The following is a 17,551-nucleotide window of genomic DNA, read 5'->3' as shown; positions in this document are numbered from 1 at the left end:
AGTGATACACTTCTGAATATTAAAACCATGGTATTTGCTTCCAGACGGTTCTCTCATTTTTTAATGCATAAAAATGGCAAACGATCATTCCTGTGAATGGCTTGGGGGCCAGGTCATACATTGTTTCTCTAAAGTATTTAAAGTCATCAAGGCAGTAGCAAGAGGTCAGTGTCTAATTTGCTTGACAGCTGGAGGCAGATTAGGGGGATCTTGGACTTGTTTTTCAAAACATTGTCAAAAGGGAAAATACTAATAAAAAATTAAAAAGGAAAGTTTTAGAGTTTGCATAAAATGAGAAGAAATAAAATGTATTCTCTGCCTCTGTAAGGGTATTGAATATCACTTCAGTTTGCAAATATTGATACAACTGTCATATTATTTTCACACTGCGACAATTTTGAGTTTTCTTCACTTGAAATATTGTCCCAGGGGGCACTGTGACTGTTAAACTAATCTTTATTCATGATTTATGCAGCCTGAACTCAAGTCTCTGAAACAAAATTAATAAATCATGTGTTGATAGAGAGAACGGCAGAGACCGTAGACAATTTGAAGAACAATTTCTGTGTGATTGGAACCACTTAGACCAACTTGTGCTTTATGGAAATTTTCTGCTTAAGATACAAAACCTTTTAGGACCTCCTGGAAACTATACTGATTCCTTTTTTTTTTTCTGTTGATTTTTTTTAAATAATTTTTTTTATGTTTTTTATTTATTTTTGAGAGACAGAGAGAGACAGTGTGAGCAGGGGAGGGTCAGAGAAAGAGGGAGATACAGAATTCGAATCAGGCTCCAGGCTCTGAGCTAGCTGTCAGCACAGAGCCTGACGCGGGGCTCAAACCCACAAACCGTGAAATCATGACCTGAGCCGAAGTCAGCCGCTTAACTGACTGAGCCAATCAGGCACCCCTACTGTTGATTTATTTTAAGGGAGAGAGAGTGTGTGTGTGTGTGAGCATGTGCACATATACAGGGGAGGGGCAGAGAGAGAGGGAGAGAGAGAATCCCAAGCAGGCTCTGCACTCTGAGCACAGAACCCGAGGCGAGTCTCGATCCCACAAACTGAGATTATGACCTGAGACGAAATCAAGAGTCAGACCCTTAACCAAGAGAACCACCTAGGCACCCTGCAATCCATTTTCTTGCCTAATTTACTCTAAGATGGGCTAACGGCAGGCTACACCAAACTGACCTATGGTCAACTCACCCTTTAAAAGAGACCTAGCAAGGAATATCTTATAGCTTGACTTCACAGCACACCAGACTCTAACTGAAGCCCTTCCTACTGCAATTTATGTCCATTTGTTCTTGCTGTTTTCTCAGAGGAGCTTTTAGAGTTTAAGAGAGTGCCCTCCGTGGAACTATAACCAAGCAATCACCTAGGAGACCAAGGTACACTGGTAATCAGTCCCAGATGTGATGCTGGTTGGAATACCAACCAGGGCTAGCCGTCCGCTAGTTACAGTTGTTTTCCACCATGGTATGTGGTAATTGCAGCCTTAAGAACACCCAGGAATTATTAGCATGATTACCTAAAGTGTGATTATTTTTTAAATCAACTTTATTTTTTAGAACAGTTTTATATTTACAGAAAAACTGCAAAGATAGTAAAAAAAAAATACCCATATACCTCATACCTCCCACCCAGTTTCCCCTATTCTTAACACCTTAACTTAGTATAGTATGTTTGTTACAACTTGATGAACCAATATCAATATGTTCTTATTAACTCCAGTTTATGCTTCATTCACATTTTCCTTAGTTTTTACGTAATTTTACTAAATATCCTTTTCGTGTTCCAAGAGCTCATTCATGATCCCATCTTCCAGTTGTCATGTCTCCTTAGGCTCCTCTTGGTTGTGACAGTCTTTCAGATATACACCTTGACTTTGACAACCACCAGTCAGGTATATTGGAGAATGTCCGTCAATGAAGATGTGTCTGGGGTACTGAGTTTGGGACAGGAAGACAATGGAAGTCGAGGGCCAGTGTCACCATGCATGAAGGGTGCATGCTATCGACATGACTTTTCCTGGCTGACGTTGACCGTGATCACCTGACTGAGGTGGTCGTGTCTGCCAGGTTTCTCTACTGTGAAGTCACTCTTCTTCCCTCTTTTCCACACAGCACTCTCTGGAACAAAGTCACAGTGCGCAGCCAACATTTGAGGAATGTTCCGTCTCCATGAGGTCTGAGTGTGCACATAACTTATTCAGATTCCTTCCACACAGGAGATTGGTCTCTTCCCCCTCCCCGTCCCTCAACTTATGTATTCAATCACTTATTTGTACAAGTATGGACTCAGCTTATAGACTTTGGCTCATAGTGTAGTACTGTTGTTGTTTTTTTCCACCTTTAGTCGGTGGAGTTCTTACACTTGGATCCTCTGTCTTTTTGAAATAACCCTATTATTATGGAGTTGTGTGTGTGTGTGTGTGTGTGTGTGTGTGTGTGTGTTGTGTGGTGGGCTTTAGTCATTATTTCTCTTTAAGTTAATTGTATCTTGCACGTAAAAGTCAGCCCAAGTGGTAGTTAGCAACTTTTCTCCTCTATGTGCCAGTCATCAATCAATTTCCTTTCAAGTGAACAAGTGGCATTTTTTAAAAATCTGTCACATTTGATGATTAACCAGAAGATGATTCAGTACCCTTGATCTTTCCTCTCCTTGTTTGTACCACCCAGTTATGAGACTGTTTTTGGATTCTAATATAAATTATATTAAAAGTAGTGATAAACAGAGTAGATCAGACGTAACTAGGGACATAGAATAAATGAAATATGAAGAATTTGATCATGAAAAACAAAAAAAAATCTAGAGAATACAAAAGCAGTGGGCTTTCAGAAGTTAAAAAAAAAATTGAACTCTTAAAAAAAAGCTGAAAATTCAGGATAAGTACACTAGACCATTTCTTAAACTAACATGCATCTTAATATAATCAAGAACATCTAGACTAGAGTAACAACTCAGAGCATACTAACTAATAAACTTGTAAAGACAATAAACTAAAGGTAAACTAATACCTCATTAAAATCAGGAACAAGACTCCTTTCACACAGTGATCTCTCAGTTTTCTGCTGGAAGCCACAGCCCCTTGGAGAGACAGAAATCTGTGAAAAGGAGAAAAAAGATAATCATATGTATGTGATATTTCTGTTTACCTAAAAACAAAAGAATCAATGAAAACATAATGAATAAAAATTTAATAAAAATAAAACCTATATACAAAATAAACCAAAATCAATAGCTTTTCTATAAATGAGCAATGTTTGTAAAATATAATGGAAAAGATCCCATTTGCTAAAATGTAAAATATTCAGTATTATATTCAGTAATAATAAATGAGTACGTGGAAAACAACTATTTTGCCGAGGAAAATAAAAGCAAACTCTAAAAATGCTGTGTAACTAGATAAGAAGACTAAATATTTTAAAAATGTAATTCTTTTCTATGGTATTCCCCAGGTGAAACACATTTTTTTTTATTTAAAAAATTTTTTTAATGTTTTATTTATTTTTGATACAGAGAGAGACAGAGCATGAGAGGGGGAGGGGCAGAGAGAGAAGGAGACACAGAACCGGAAGCAGGCTCCAGGCTCTGAGCTAGCTGTTAGCACAGAGCCCGATGCGGGGCTCGAACCCACAAACATGAGATCTGACCTGAGATGAAGTCAGAGGCCCAACCGACTGACCCACCCAGGCGCCCCGAAACACATTTTTAACAAAATCTCAACTTTAAAATGGTGGCTCAGGGTAAAAAAAAAAAAAAGGAATAATAAAAAGAAATGATTGATAAAATGTGGGAGACAAGAGATTTTTATCTATCAGTTGCTAAAATGAATTATAAAGCTATCATAACTTTGAAATGTGATGTTTTCCCAATTAAAAAATTTAAAAGAATTCATGAAATTATAAAAGTCGTAGAAAATCTGTAATGAGGGGCATCTGAGTGGCTCAGTCTGTTGAGCATCTATCTGACTCTCGATCTCAGCTCAGGTCTTATCTCAGGGTCATAAATGCAAGCCCCTTGTTGGGCTCTACCCTGGGCATGTAGTCTACATAAAAAAATTTTAGGGTGAATATTAATCTGCTCTTGGAATGAAGAAGATTTTTCTAAGTGGAGGGATAATAAAGAATATCACAAGAATGATAGTTTGAACTTCTAAAACTTTTTTGTCAAACAAACTATAAACAAAACTAGAAGACAAGTGATAGGATTTTTTTGAGAGAGAGCATGCACAAGCAGGGGAGAGGAAGAAGAAGAGGGAGAGAGAATCCTAAGTAGCTCCATGCCCAATGTGGAGCCTTACACGGAGCCTTGATCTCTGACAATAGTAAGATCATGACCTGAGCCAAAATCAAGAGTCAGACACTTAACTGACTGAGCCACCTAGGCATCGCGGGATTTTTTTAAAGCTAAATACGTATAACAAAGAGTTAATATTTTGAAATATGTAGAGCATTCACTAAGAAAAAGGCAAAAACAAAATCAAAGATTTGGGGAACATGAGTAAACAAATGAGAAAGACAAAACACTATGGCCAAGAAACACACGATGGAATTTTCAAGGAATATTTATTTGCTTCATATTTATTTCTTTCAATTTGTTTTATGTCAAGAAACTCCAATAATGAAATACCATCCTTAACCTGAGAATCTGAAGGCATCAGCTTTGCAAAGAATCACTGAAATGGACAGTTTTATCGGCTATTGGTGGAAGTAAACATCCAATGGACAATGGAGACTTTTAGGGGAGGGAGCATTAATGGAGAGAGAACTGTAAAGCAGGCTAAGATCCTAGTCCAAATATGGAAGTTTCTAGTTACCTTGTGTGTGAACCTGAACAGGAAGTATAAGATATCTACACTTCCATTTCCTCATCTTTTTTTTTTTTTTAAAGGAGAGACAGAATGAGAGTGAGTGAGTGTGGGAGGTGCAGAGAGAAAGGGAGAAAGAGAATCCCAAGCAGGCTTGACACTGTCAGCACAGAGCCCAGTGTAGGGTTCGAACCCATGAACCATGAGATCATCATCTGAACCAAGATCAAGAGTCAGACACTCAACCGACTGAGCCACCCAGGTGCCCCGTTTCTTCATCTTTAAAAAAAAAAGGTCAGTTTAAAAATATGGTCAGTGTAAGTGAAGACAGGGAATTACTGAGATTGGATGAAAGATGGGAGATTTAGGAGCAAAAGGGAATTGTTTCAAAAAAGAATCTGACTGAAATCTCAGATACATTCATTGTAACATCAGAGAAATGCCAGAAATAATCTTCAAAATATATGTGGGAACTTGGCAGAGGGTAGACAAGGCATTGAAAATAAGGGAGAAAAGGAAAGATTATTTAATAAATGATTTAGCTCTTATTATGAAAAAAGAAAGGTAGACTAACACCTCATCTCATACACATGGGTAATTTTAGATGAATTAGGGGTCTGTGTGTATAAAATAAACCTTTAAAATTACTAAGAGGAAATACAGGGGAGAATTTCTTTATGACTGTGGGGGAGAGATTACTTTTCAGTCAGTACACAAAAAGGACAGTTCGTAAAGGAAAAAAATGACATTAAGAAGTAAAATTCTTTTATGTGGAAGCCACTATAAATAAAGTGAAGACACAAACCCTGAACTGCAAAAATATATTTTCAATGCATAAAACAGAAAATGTTTTTCTTTCCAGACTGTATAGATGGAGAACCGTACAAGTCAGTAAGAAAAAGACAAACAGCTAACTACAAAAATGAGTAGCAAAGGATACCTTCAGGCAGTACACAAAGGAGATTTAAAGGACCAATAAATAGGAGAGGAGATGCTAAGCCTCACTAACAATTAGGAGAAATGCTTACGAAAACAAAGAAGCACCATTCCTCGGCCATCAGGATGGCAAAAATGAAGTATGACTGTCCAAATGCAGGGCAGGGTCAGTGGAACAGACCATTCTCTGAGCTAGCTGGGCATGCCATCTGATGCACCAACTTTGGACAATGAGGTAGCAATCCCAGGTAACCTTGAAAACGTGGCCTGTGAAGATGCAGTTTTACCACTAGAAATATTCACTGGAGAAGCACCTGCCATGGAAGCCTGGTACAAGGACAGTCACTGAAGCAGTGTTTGTCATGGCAAAATCTAATGTCTGCTGACAGAGGAAAGATAAAATATGCTATGTTTGTGTTTTATTTCCTTCATGGTTATGCCTCCAGCCACCAGAACAGTTTCAGAAACATTTTTGGTGCATATTTGGTAAATGAATGATCACAAGGATGCTCACAGCAATTGAAAATGAACAAACTGGATCCATATGTATCAACACGGATAGATTTTTTTTAATGTTTGTTATTTTTGAGAAAGAGAGAGAGCACAAGTGAGAGAGGGGCAGGGGCAGAGACAGAGACAGAGAGAAAGGGAGGGAGACACAGAATCTGAAGCAGGCTCCAGGCTCTGAGCTGTCAGCACAGACCCTGCTGTGGGGCTCAAACCCACAAACTGTGAGATCATGACCTGAACTGAAGTCAGACACTCAACCGACTTGAGTCACCCAGGCGCCCCTCAACATAGATAGATTTTAAACAAGTATTGGGTGAACAGAATGCTTCTGAACATGTCTACTATGGTACAAATTTAATATACATAAAATAATATTGTGCACTGTTCAAAGATACTGACATGTATAGTAAAAATATTTGAACGTGGACTAAAAGAAAACACACAAAGTTTATAATGGTGGTTGCCTCTGGTGAGGAGGTGAAGGATGATAGGAAAGAAAGAGGAAAGGAGAATGGGAGTAGGGATAGAGGTTGGGGAAGAAAAGACCACTTGAGTTGACCTCTATGGTCTCATTTCTTTTAATAAAACTATCTAAAGCACAAATGAAAAAATGTAAACTTTTTAAAAATTTAGAGTTGTAACTAGGTGTTCATTTTCTCTGTAAAACTTTTTAAAATAAAAACAATATTTGTATCCATGAAACAAGAGAGGTGACTATATAAATGAAAGTTTAAGGAATGAAAAACAGTGAAAATTAAAAATATGATGGATGAGGGGCACCTGGTGGCTCAGTTGGTTGAGCTTCCAACTCTTGATTTTGGCTCAGGTCATGACCCCAAGGTAATGGGATCAAGCCCTGAGTTGGGTTCCACACGAAGCATGGAGCCTGCTTAGGATTCTGTCTCTCTCCTCTGCCCCTCTCCTCCACTTGCAGTTTTTCTCTCTAAAGAAATAAAAATAAAAATAAAACAAAATATGGTGCATGGAATTTTCAAAATTCTTTTACTGCATTTAAAGTCAAGTCAAGTATATCTCCTAGACCTTAGAACAAAAAGACAAGAAGATACAAAACAATATTTAATGGGCATGCACACCCAATCCTATAAGTCCAACACATGATTAAGAGCTCCAAAAAGAGAATAAAGACAAAGGGGAGATACAAGTACTTAAAAGAAATAACATTTCCCAGAGCTTCAGATTAAAAGGGCAAAACTCTGTGAAATTCTGAACACAAAAGAAAAGGAAAAGATGCTAATAATATTCAGAGGGGGAACACTTACAAAGAAATAAGAATCAGACTGGCATCATATTTCCAGTCAGCCACTCATGAAAAAAATGAATTCACGGTCCAGAGGGAAAATAGTGTGAAACCTAGAATTTATGCATCATTAGACTATTAATTGATATAAAGGCAAAATAAGAATTTTAGAAATGCTAGAATAAAGATTTCTGGGGGGAAAATTGTTTGAGAATATTCTATAGCAAAGGAAGCCAAGAACCCAAGAGAAAGAAGAACATTCAAGAAAACATTGACCCTAATTTCAAAGAGTATAATGAAAAGAAATCCTAGGGATGTAGCATGTTTAGAAAACAGTATGTTTGAGTTACAGTGTGAGTCAGAGAGCAACAGGAAGCATGACTTCAAGAAGAATGTGGATTTTCTGCAATGATTTGATTAACCAGCTGTATGATCTTAGCATTTGGGTGAAAAATAGGCTACTATTGTCAACAAGAAAAATAAATAAAGGCAATTCAAACTGTCTGGAAAAACAAAAAGCTCCGTAAGAAATACACAGTCCAACCATGAAGCAAATAAAAATGTGTTGTGATTTAGAGCAATTGGTAAAAAATAATAAAAAAAGTTTTTTTAAGTTTTTATTTTGAGATAGAGGGAAAGAAAGCAAGTAAGTGAGCGGGGCAGGGGCAGACAGAGAGGGAGACAGGATCCCAAGCTCTGTGTTGACAGCAGCGAGCCTGATGGAGATCTTGAACCCACGAACCCTGAGATCATGACCTAAGCCTAAGTCAGACGCTTAACCAACTGAGTCACCCATGTGCCCCCCCAAAATAATTATAACTTTTAAAGACTTTGAGGTCTGGTACGTTCTCTTTCATGCAGTGTGGATTAAGGAAACCCACATCACCCTCCATCAGTGTCCAGTGACACTACTTAGTTCTCAAGTAAATTATATCCAAAGGATTCATAATATTAGAATGCTCTTTCTTGGTTTACACTTTCTAGAATTAATTCCCTAATGATCTGTGGAAGACAAGTGTGATTATAGGCAATTAAGTTATAAACCCTAAGAATGCAAAATTAATGATGTGGCTGAGAAAATCTGAGTGATGGAAAAGAGAAGCAGTAGAGGGAGGTAAAATGGTGCAAGTTTTCTCAACTTACACAGCAGATGGGGGGCTTAAGAGATACTGGCTTAAGGTGATGAATTAAAGAGAAACTTAGGACTATTATTTAAACCTATAAAGTTAGCAAAGAACGTAAGAGTAAAAATCTAACAAAATTTAGGGAAAGGAAAAGGGAGGGAAAAAAGGTAGTGGGCTAAATTTCTAATTTTTTAAAAACAAGGAGTTAATTGATATTGCTTAAATTGATAAACCAAGAATTGTTACAAGTGTAACTACTTGTAATTCCGGGACTAGGAGTAGTTTATGAACAAGAGGCATTTTGCTTCCATTTATACCCTCCTTTAATGAGTGAATCTATATTTCCATGAGAATACATCATTTTTATAATAAATTTGAAAAGGGAGATATTTAAGATTTTCTGTCTTGCTGACTCCCCCTCCCCATAAAAAAAGAGTCTAGCTAGAGAAAATGCAAGAGCTTGCTTTTGAATTTTTTATATTGTAACTTCTGTATCCTTCTTAGAGAGTTAGAGACCCTAGACTACAGTTGTGCCAAAACTTAAAAACTTCCAGAGCAATCACTCAACAATGGACAAAAATGCTCCAACTCAGATGGAAGCATTAAATGCCAGTGTCCTGCAGACAATGCTGTTGGTGTACATGGTGTACTCTTGGCCAGATGAGTCAAACATCACCCAGAATCAACAGGGAACAAATGAGTCCAGTGGACCCGGTCAGCAGAGAAATGGATGGGCTAGAATGATTCAAGACAGTGTGTAGAGGTATAACAAAGGTGAGAGTCTGTAAGTGTTCAATGTTCACTCAAAGTAACAACTAAGTATAACTCAAAACATTTCATGAAAAAAAATTCAGCAAGTGATTCATTTTTAACTCTATAGTTATGGGGCACCTGGGCGGCTCAGTAGGTTAAGTGTCCAACTTCGGCTCAGTTCACGATCTCATGATTTGTGAGTTCAAGCCCCACGTCAGGCTCTGGGCTGACAACTCAGGGCCTGGAGCCTGCCTCAGATTGTCTCCCTCTGTCTCTGCCCCTCCCTCACTCCCGCTCTGTCTCTTTCTCAAAAATAAATAAACACTAAAAAACAATTTTTAAATGATATGTGAACTCCATATTATTAGAAAGGTTATTAGAAAGGCAATGATACTAATTAATAATACTTAACATTTTACTCAATGCCTATCATATGCCAAGCATGTGCTGAGTGCTTTACATGAATTATTTAATCTTCAAAAGACTCCAATGAGGTTAATACTGTTATCCCCATTTATAGATGAGGAAACTGAGTCACCAGGGGTTAAATGACTTGCTCAGATTTACAGAGCCAGTAAGAAATGGAGCACAGATTACACTGAAGTCTGCCTGATTCCAAAACCTGTCAGTTTAGAAAAGATGAACATATTTTTTAAGAAATAAATTAGTAACTATAATCATCCGCACCCAAGGATTGTGTTGTATTTTAATGTATCTCATCCCTAATGTATTTTCTATGCATAATACATTTTCTATTTCTTTATCAGGGATCATACTGTAAACACTATATATTGTTTGGTAATACACTTTTTTCAGTTAAGAATAAATGAATATTATTTCATGTGATTCACTATGCTTCTGCATATCAATCTTAGTGTCTTCTTGGTATTAATTTATTCAGTCAGTCCGTCAATATTTATTGATGCACAAGGCACTATTCCAGATACTGTACTATGTAAGCAGACAAGAAGACAAAAATGTCTGAATTCAGGAAGCTTCCATTTCGGTGGAAGGAAATAACAACACAGTAAGTGAAGTGTGTATCATGTTGGAAACTGACACATACTACAAGGATGAAAATATAAGGCAGGATAAGAGGGATCAGAAGAGCTAGGAGGGTGATAGGGTGTTTGAAATTTTCACTGAGAAAATGATCCTTGAGCAAAGCCTTGATGGAGGTAAAGGAGTAATCCCTAACATGAGCATCACCCCCTACAAGACCCTGTGCCCAGTAGCCATCACTGACCAGTGCCCCCTTCCCACAGCCCCTGGCAACATAGTGTTGCCAATTTTCTGTCCCCATGGCTTTGCCTCTTCTGGACATTTCATGTAAGTGGAATGATCACAGTATGTGGCCCATTGTGTCTGGCTTCTTTTCACTTAGTATAAGTGAGTGTAAGTGTCTGTAGGTTTCATCCAAGCTGTAGCATGTATCAGTACTTCATTCATTTATGTGTGCATAATATTCTATTGTGTGGATATACCACATTTGTTGAACCACTCATCAGTTGATTATCTCCACTTTGGGGTATTAGGAATATTAGGAACAATACTGCTTTGAACATTCATATATAAGTTTGGGCTGGAACCTCTGTTTTCAATTCTGGCATATACCTAGGAGTGGAATTCCTGAATCAGAGAGTAACTCTTCATGTAACTTTTGGAGGAACTGCCAGACTGTTTTCCAAAGTGGCTGTGCCAGGAAGAAAGCACTTAAAGCCAGAATGAACAGCTAGTGCAGAGGTCACTGTGGCTAGAGTGGAGTGAGCTCAAGATCACATAGAGATAATGGGAAGGGGACTAGAATGTGTAGGGTCCTTTGGGCCATTGTAAGGAACTTGGCTGTTATTCTGAGAAAAATGGGTAGCCATTAGAAGGTTCTGAGCAAGGGATGATGTGACCTAGCTTCATTTTTTAAAGTTTATTTTCAGAAAGAGAAAGCCTGAGTGGGGGAAGGAGAGAGAGGTGGAGAGAGAGAAAGAGAATCCCAAGCAGACTCTGCACTGTCAGTATGGAGCCCAGTGTGGGGCTCAAACTCAGGGAACCACGAGATCATGACCTGAGCCAAAATCAAGATGCATCTAGGGTATCCTTGGGAGCAATCCACGTTATCAAGGGCTCAGTCTTTGATGAAGTGTTATTTAGAATGGAGACAGATGGGGTTTTTTCCATTTACAGCGGGGGCTGTGGCTCCCTAGTCCAGAATTGCAAAGACAAAAGAGTTTAGGTCTTTGAGTGTATAGCTCAACCTTTCTAGGACTTTAATTGTATGGAATGTGATCTGCCACTTTGTCACAGATGATACTATCTATTCCCTGTTCCATCAAACCCCTATAAATGTTGTTTAGACATACATTGACCATTGTGGTGCCACTCTATATTTCTTTTATGTTTAAATGATCTGTGTGTTACAATCTTTAATGGGAAATCAGTTTAACAGGATAATTAAATCCTTTCGGGAGGATTAATTTGAAATTTCTTATTTACTAACTTGGTATCTTGTTTTCTTTAACACATGTACACACATGTGATGGGTTTGGCATTTAGATTTAAATTTAGATTAAACTGTGAGATCATGACCTGAGTCGAAGTCAGATGCTAAACTGACTAAGCCACCCAGGTGCCCCTAAACATTGTCTTTTAAGGGTATTTCCTTCACTGGTATTTCCTCCTGATAGAGCTTCATGGAAGGAAAAATTCTCCCTCCTCTCTCCACATCCACCTTTTTCATCTTCCCACCTCCACAGCTGCAAACCAATAAAGGCACATGCCCATGAAAACACACATAATGAATGCTGCTTAGCCAAGAAACCTGCCCACATCACACTTTCCTCAGTCTGCCTCTGTCAGCTAGATAGTGAATGCCATCCATATGTCAGCATCACATTCGGACATCCGTCAAGTTTGTTACTTCCCTGGGGTCTATATGTCTTCTTTGGACACTATAGAGTCTTTCATACATATCACCAAGTTCCATGCTCCTAGCCAGTCACAGGTGACACAGACATACTGAAACCCATGGGCATTTAAGATATAACCCCCACAGGGGCTTCTGGGTGGTCCAGTCAGTTAAGCATCGACCTCGGCTCTGGTCATGATCTCACAGTCTGTGAGTTCGAGCCCCGCATCTGGCTCTGTGCTGACAGCTCAGAGCCTGGAGCCTGCTTCAGATCTGTGTCTCCCTCTCTCTCTGACCCTCCCCCACTCTCACTCTGTTTCTCTTTCAAAAATAAGCAAACATAAAAAAAAAAAAAGACTTAACACCCATTGAACATAGCTCAAAGATCATTATGCATACTCCATGGAAGAAAGAAAACTCCAGCGCCACAACATTGCAACCCTTCATTCTCTCATGCATCCCTTCATGCAACTGTTGTGGTTTTCTCTATCTTTGTGCATTTCTGCCCAAGTCCTAGTCTGGTGCATACAGTGGAGGCTCAATTAATAGCACACTGAGCACTCCTGAGGGGATAGCCAACAGAGCCTGCAGCAGTTTACGCAGGATCTCACTGAGGGGACCTGTCAGTCATGTTTACGGAATGGAAATGGGCAGTTCCTGGCTCAGTGTTGTTTTATTTTAATATTTTTTAAGCCTATTCATTTTGAGAGAGAGAGCGAGCAAGTAGGGGGAGGGCAGAGATAGAGAGGGAGGGAGATTCCCAAGCAGGCTCAGCGCTGTTAGCAAAAAGCTGGATGCAGGGCTTGATTCCATGAACACGTGAACTCATGATCTGAGCTGCAATCAAAAGTCGGACGCTTGGGGTGCCTGGGTGGCTCAGTCAGTTAAGCGTCCGACTTCGGCTCAGGTCATGATCTCACGGTTCATGGGTTCGAGCCCTACATCGGGCTCTGTGCTGACAGCTAGCTCAGAGCCTGGAACCTGTCTTCAGATTCTGTGTCTCCTTCTCTCTCTGCCCCTTCCCTGCTCACAGTCTCTCTCTCTTTCTCTCTCTCTCTCTCTCTCTCTCTCTCTCAAAAATAAATTTTAAAAAAAACATAAAAAAAAAGAGCCGGACGCTTAACAACTGAGACACCCAGGCACCCCCAGTGTGGTTTTATTGACTTAGCCAGTGTTTACGCTTCTCCCTCCCCCAGAAGGTGATTTTGGTGAGTGAGAAGCATAGTAGGAAAATGCAGTTAAGGCAGTGCATACCTACAGATCATGGATGGAGAGGTTTTGTCTGACCAAATGCACAGTTGTCATGTTATTAGGGTATGTCCTCACGTTGCTCACACCTCTGCCCCCTCCCCTAACAGACACACACGCATACACCCTCCTCAACCCACGTAAGAGGCGATCTCCTAATGTCTGTGATTTCAGCTGATGCCTGAACTGGGCACTGGGGGGCCTGCACCAGGGAAAAGAGGTTCTTTTGTTCTTTTGCTCCCTCACCTTCCTCAGTGGAATCAAGGGTTTATGAGGTTATTTTTAGCCCCTTTTGTCAGCAGGGAAAGGAAGAAAGGGGAAAATGAAGGAAGCCTGATGTTCTGCTGCAACTTCCCAGAAAGAATGGGCTTTTAAAAACACCACTGGTGAAGATTAATTCCTTTGTCAATAAATGTCGGCAGCTAATCCAGCGCCAATCGCCCGTGCCCAGGGAAGCAGACCTGGGGACTCCAGGAAACCAGATCAGAGTGCGGTAGGGCATTTGTTTCTCCCAAACACTGACCAGGCATCTGCCATTGCTTTCCATTTTTTAAACTGCAGAGGAAAAAAGAAATGCCAAATGGTTTCTGCAACTCCAAAGGGCAAACTGGATATGTTTTGACATATGTTGAAAGTAAATTATTCTAAAATCTATTCATATATAGAATTATCTTTCTGGGGCACACCAAACTAAATGTCAGTTCCGTTCGTGAGTCCCTTCATGCACTCAGCCAGTGGGCAGTGACTTGTCTTGGTGGGTTTTATTTGCTGAATTGGACTCACAGTAGGGTTGGGATGACTAATGGGGCCCTCAGAGGTACTTTGTAGCTCTCCTTTCACCTCCCAAACAAGAAACCACTCCCACTAAGAAGACACCGTCTCCTTCCCTGGTGCTTGGCTTCAGGGTCACTTGCACGGGCTGTCCCTTACTCTGGCTGCCCGACAGGAGATAAAGCCCACGGTCCTAGCTGGTGCAAGGAGCATCATTTTTACTGGAAGCTCAAAAGCCTTAAAGACCTGGGGGAATAAACCCCCTACCGAGACGTTAACAGTTCCTGAGTGTGGGGTGGGAGGGGAGCCAGGCTGGCCCAGCTTGGCTCATCCTCTGTCTCCCAGCCCCCAGAGCCCAGGAAGGTTCCTGATGAAGAGCAGCTTGCACACTTTCCAACGTTTTTTAACTGTAGCCCTCAGGGGTCAGTTTTACATGGCAATCCAGTGCGCCCGAACACGAAACAGAACTTACCTTGCAGAGTACAATGGATGCCAGCCCTTGTTCTTTGCCTCGTTCCTTTTAATTCTGTCTTCTTAAAGTGCTGCCCAAGACACTTGTGGATTTCACAAGCCACCAGTAAGTCAGCCCCCAGAGTATGAGAAGCACCATCCCAGACTAGCAGAATACCAGTGTTTGAAGGCGGGCAGGGCTGCAGAAACAGGTGTCCCCGGCAGGACGTGCCCCTCTGCTCCGTGGTTGGCTAGTCTGTGCTTGAATGTCCGCCCAGCAACTCTGAGGAGCCAGGCAGGTGCTGCGCGCTCTTCCCGTAGCTTCACAACCACCGCCAGGTCTGAGAACTGGAATGACCCTCATTGTGCAGATGAGCCTCAGCTGACGTAAGAAGCTGGGGGTGCAGCTGGGAGAGCCAGATTTCAAATGCTATCGCTCTGCCTCTGAACCCACTCGTAACCTTGACCCAACCTGCTCAAAGCCACTTACTGCCCACAGGGTCAGGTTGAACTTCTTAACCTCTGTGTCTTCATTTTACTCCTTTCCTCCTCCCTCCCTCTGCACAACAGCCTGCAGGAACTTCCTGCAGGCATGCTAACACTCTGGGACTTCCTGGAACTCTCTTCTCCCTTCCCTTTGCTTGGTTGGCAATCTTATTTAGACCTGATCTGAGTCTCAGCATAAACCTCATTTCCTATGGGACCTGTGCCCATGCCCCTACCCCCCAGCCATGATAAGTGCTTCCCCGTGCACTTCCAGACTAGGAAGTGCATTTTTCTGTGTATTTTTCTCTGCCCTGGTGCATATGCTTCTATATCCAGGGGTGTGCTAGTAAATGTTCAGCAATGAGCTCTCTGGGGTAAAGGGGAGAGAGGTGTGATTTAGCATTTGCTCATTTCCTTGGTGTAAATACTTCTACTGTTGGCCAATTTGAAGCCATCAACATGGCTTCACTGAATGTGAACTTGGAAAGGCAGCAGTGGGATGGTGCAGGCGGTCTCCAGCACATCCACTGGACATCTGTTTTACCCTCTCTGACCTGGGGGAAGGCAAGGGCCATCTCTGTCTTGTTGACCATGGTATATCTCCTCAGGGAATAAGAAGGGCAGACAGGGGCAAGAAAATGGGCTGGTAGTCCGAGACATACTAGGATAGTGAAATTCGTTGCTTCTTCACAATGACTAAGGAATCAATGGGAGAGGCGAGGATAGAGGCTGGGTGTTATAAAAACAGTAACCAACAGGGAGCTCCTGGGTGGCTCAGTCGGTTGAGCATCTGACTTGCCCTCACTGTATGATCTTGAGGTTTGTGAGTTTGAGCCCCACATTGGGCTCGCTGCTGTCCGCCTAGAGCCTGCTTTGAATCCTCTGTCTCCCTCTCTCTCTGTCCCTCCCCGACTCCCACTCACGCTTTCTCAAAAAATAAACATTTAGGGAAAAAAAGTAACAATGATAATCATCACTGCTTCCTTACAGATCATACTATATATTTCTACACACTCTGCGTCATATGATTGTTTTCACAGAAAAGTTACAAGGAGAGGTGTTATTTGTAGATGAAGAAACTATCTCCCCAAAGGCGTAGTAATCTACCCAGGATCACACAGTTCACACCTGAGCTAGAACAAAGGTCTCTTGAGTTTTAGCCCCACATCCCTTTACTGTTCAGGGTGGTTTCCCATATCAGCATTCCTGCTCGTTGTGATAAAATAGACATTTGGGCACATGTAGGGATTGGAGTAGGGAAGAGAATAGTGTAGGGAAGAGCATGGACTGCCCAGGTGTAAGCAATGTTGTGCAAGTGCATGTGTGCACACAGGCCAGGACACATGTGACACAGTATCTTGGGAAAGGAATACCAAGTGAGTGACAGAGCCATTGGTGACAAGACCCCTCGGCAGTGGGAGACGGGGTTGTGAGCACTTAAGAGTGAGGCTTAAACAAAGAAATTCTGAAAAAGAAAACCAGAGCAGGAGGCATCACAATCCCAGAGTTCAAGCTGTATTACAAAGCTGTCATCACCAAGACAGTATGGTACTGGCACAAGAACAGACACTCAGATCAGTGGAACACAATAGAGAACCCAGAAATGGACCCACAGACATATGGCCAACTCATATTTGACAAAGCAGGAAAGAATATTTAGTGGAATAAAGACAGTCTCTTCAGCAAATGGTGCTGGGAAACCTGGACAGCGACATGCAGAAAAATGAACCTGGACCACTTTCTTACACCATACACAAAAGTAAACTCAAAATGGATGAAAGACCTAAATGTAAGACAGGAAGCCATCAAAATCCTAGAGGAGAAAACAGGCAACAACCTCTTTGACCTCTGCCGCAGCAACTTCTTACTTGACATGTCTCCAGAGGCAAAGGAAACAAAAGCAGAAGTGAACTATTGGGACCTCATCAAAATAAAAAGCTTCTGCACAGCAAAGGAAAGTCAGTGACACTAAAAAGCAACTGATGGAATGGGAGAAGATATTTACAAATGGCATATCAGATACAGGGTTAGTATCCAAAATCTATAAAGAATTTACAAAGTCAGGGGTGCCTCAGTGGCTCAGTCAGTTAAACATCAGACTCTGGCTCAGGTCATGATCTCTTGGTTCACTAGTTTGAGCCCCACATTGGGCTCTCTCCTGACAGCTCAGAGCCTGGAGTCTACTTCAGATTTTGTGTCCATCTGTCTTTGCCCCTCCCTGACTCACACTCTGTCTCTCTCTCTGTCTCTCTCTGTCTCTCTCTCTCTCTCTCAAAAATAAATAAACAGTAAAAAAAAAAA

The 17,551-nt window shown here is 41.0% G+C and overlaps 1 protein-coding gene across 4 annotated transcripts in view; it reads left to right on the top strand.

The window, feature by feature from the left end:
- Positions 1–17,551, top strand: part of MARCHF3 (membrane associated ring-CH-type finger 3) — a 167,290-nt gene that overhangs the window by 62,533 nt on the left and 87,206 nt on the right. The window lies entirely within an intron of this gene.

This window comes from Suricata suricatta, chromosome 6 (assembly GCF_006229205.1).
Source record: "Suricata suricatta isolate VVHF042 chromosome 6, meerkat_22Aug2017_6uvM2_HiC, whole genome shotgun sequence".
Classification (NCBI taxonomy): domain Eukaryota; kingdom Metazoa; phylum Chordata; class Mammalia; order Carnivora; family Herpestidae; genus Suricata; species Suricata suricatta.
The sequence above is the reverse complement of the archived record's forward strand: the minus strand, read 5'-3'. Positions and strand labels throughout refer to the sequence as shown.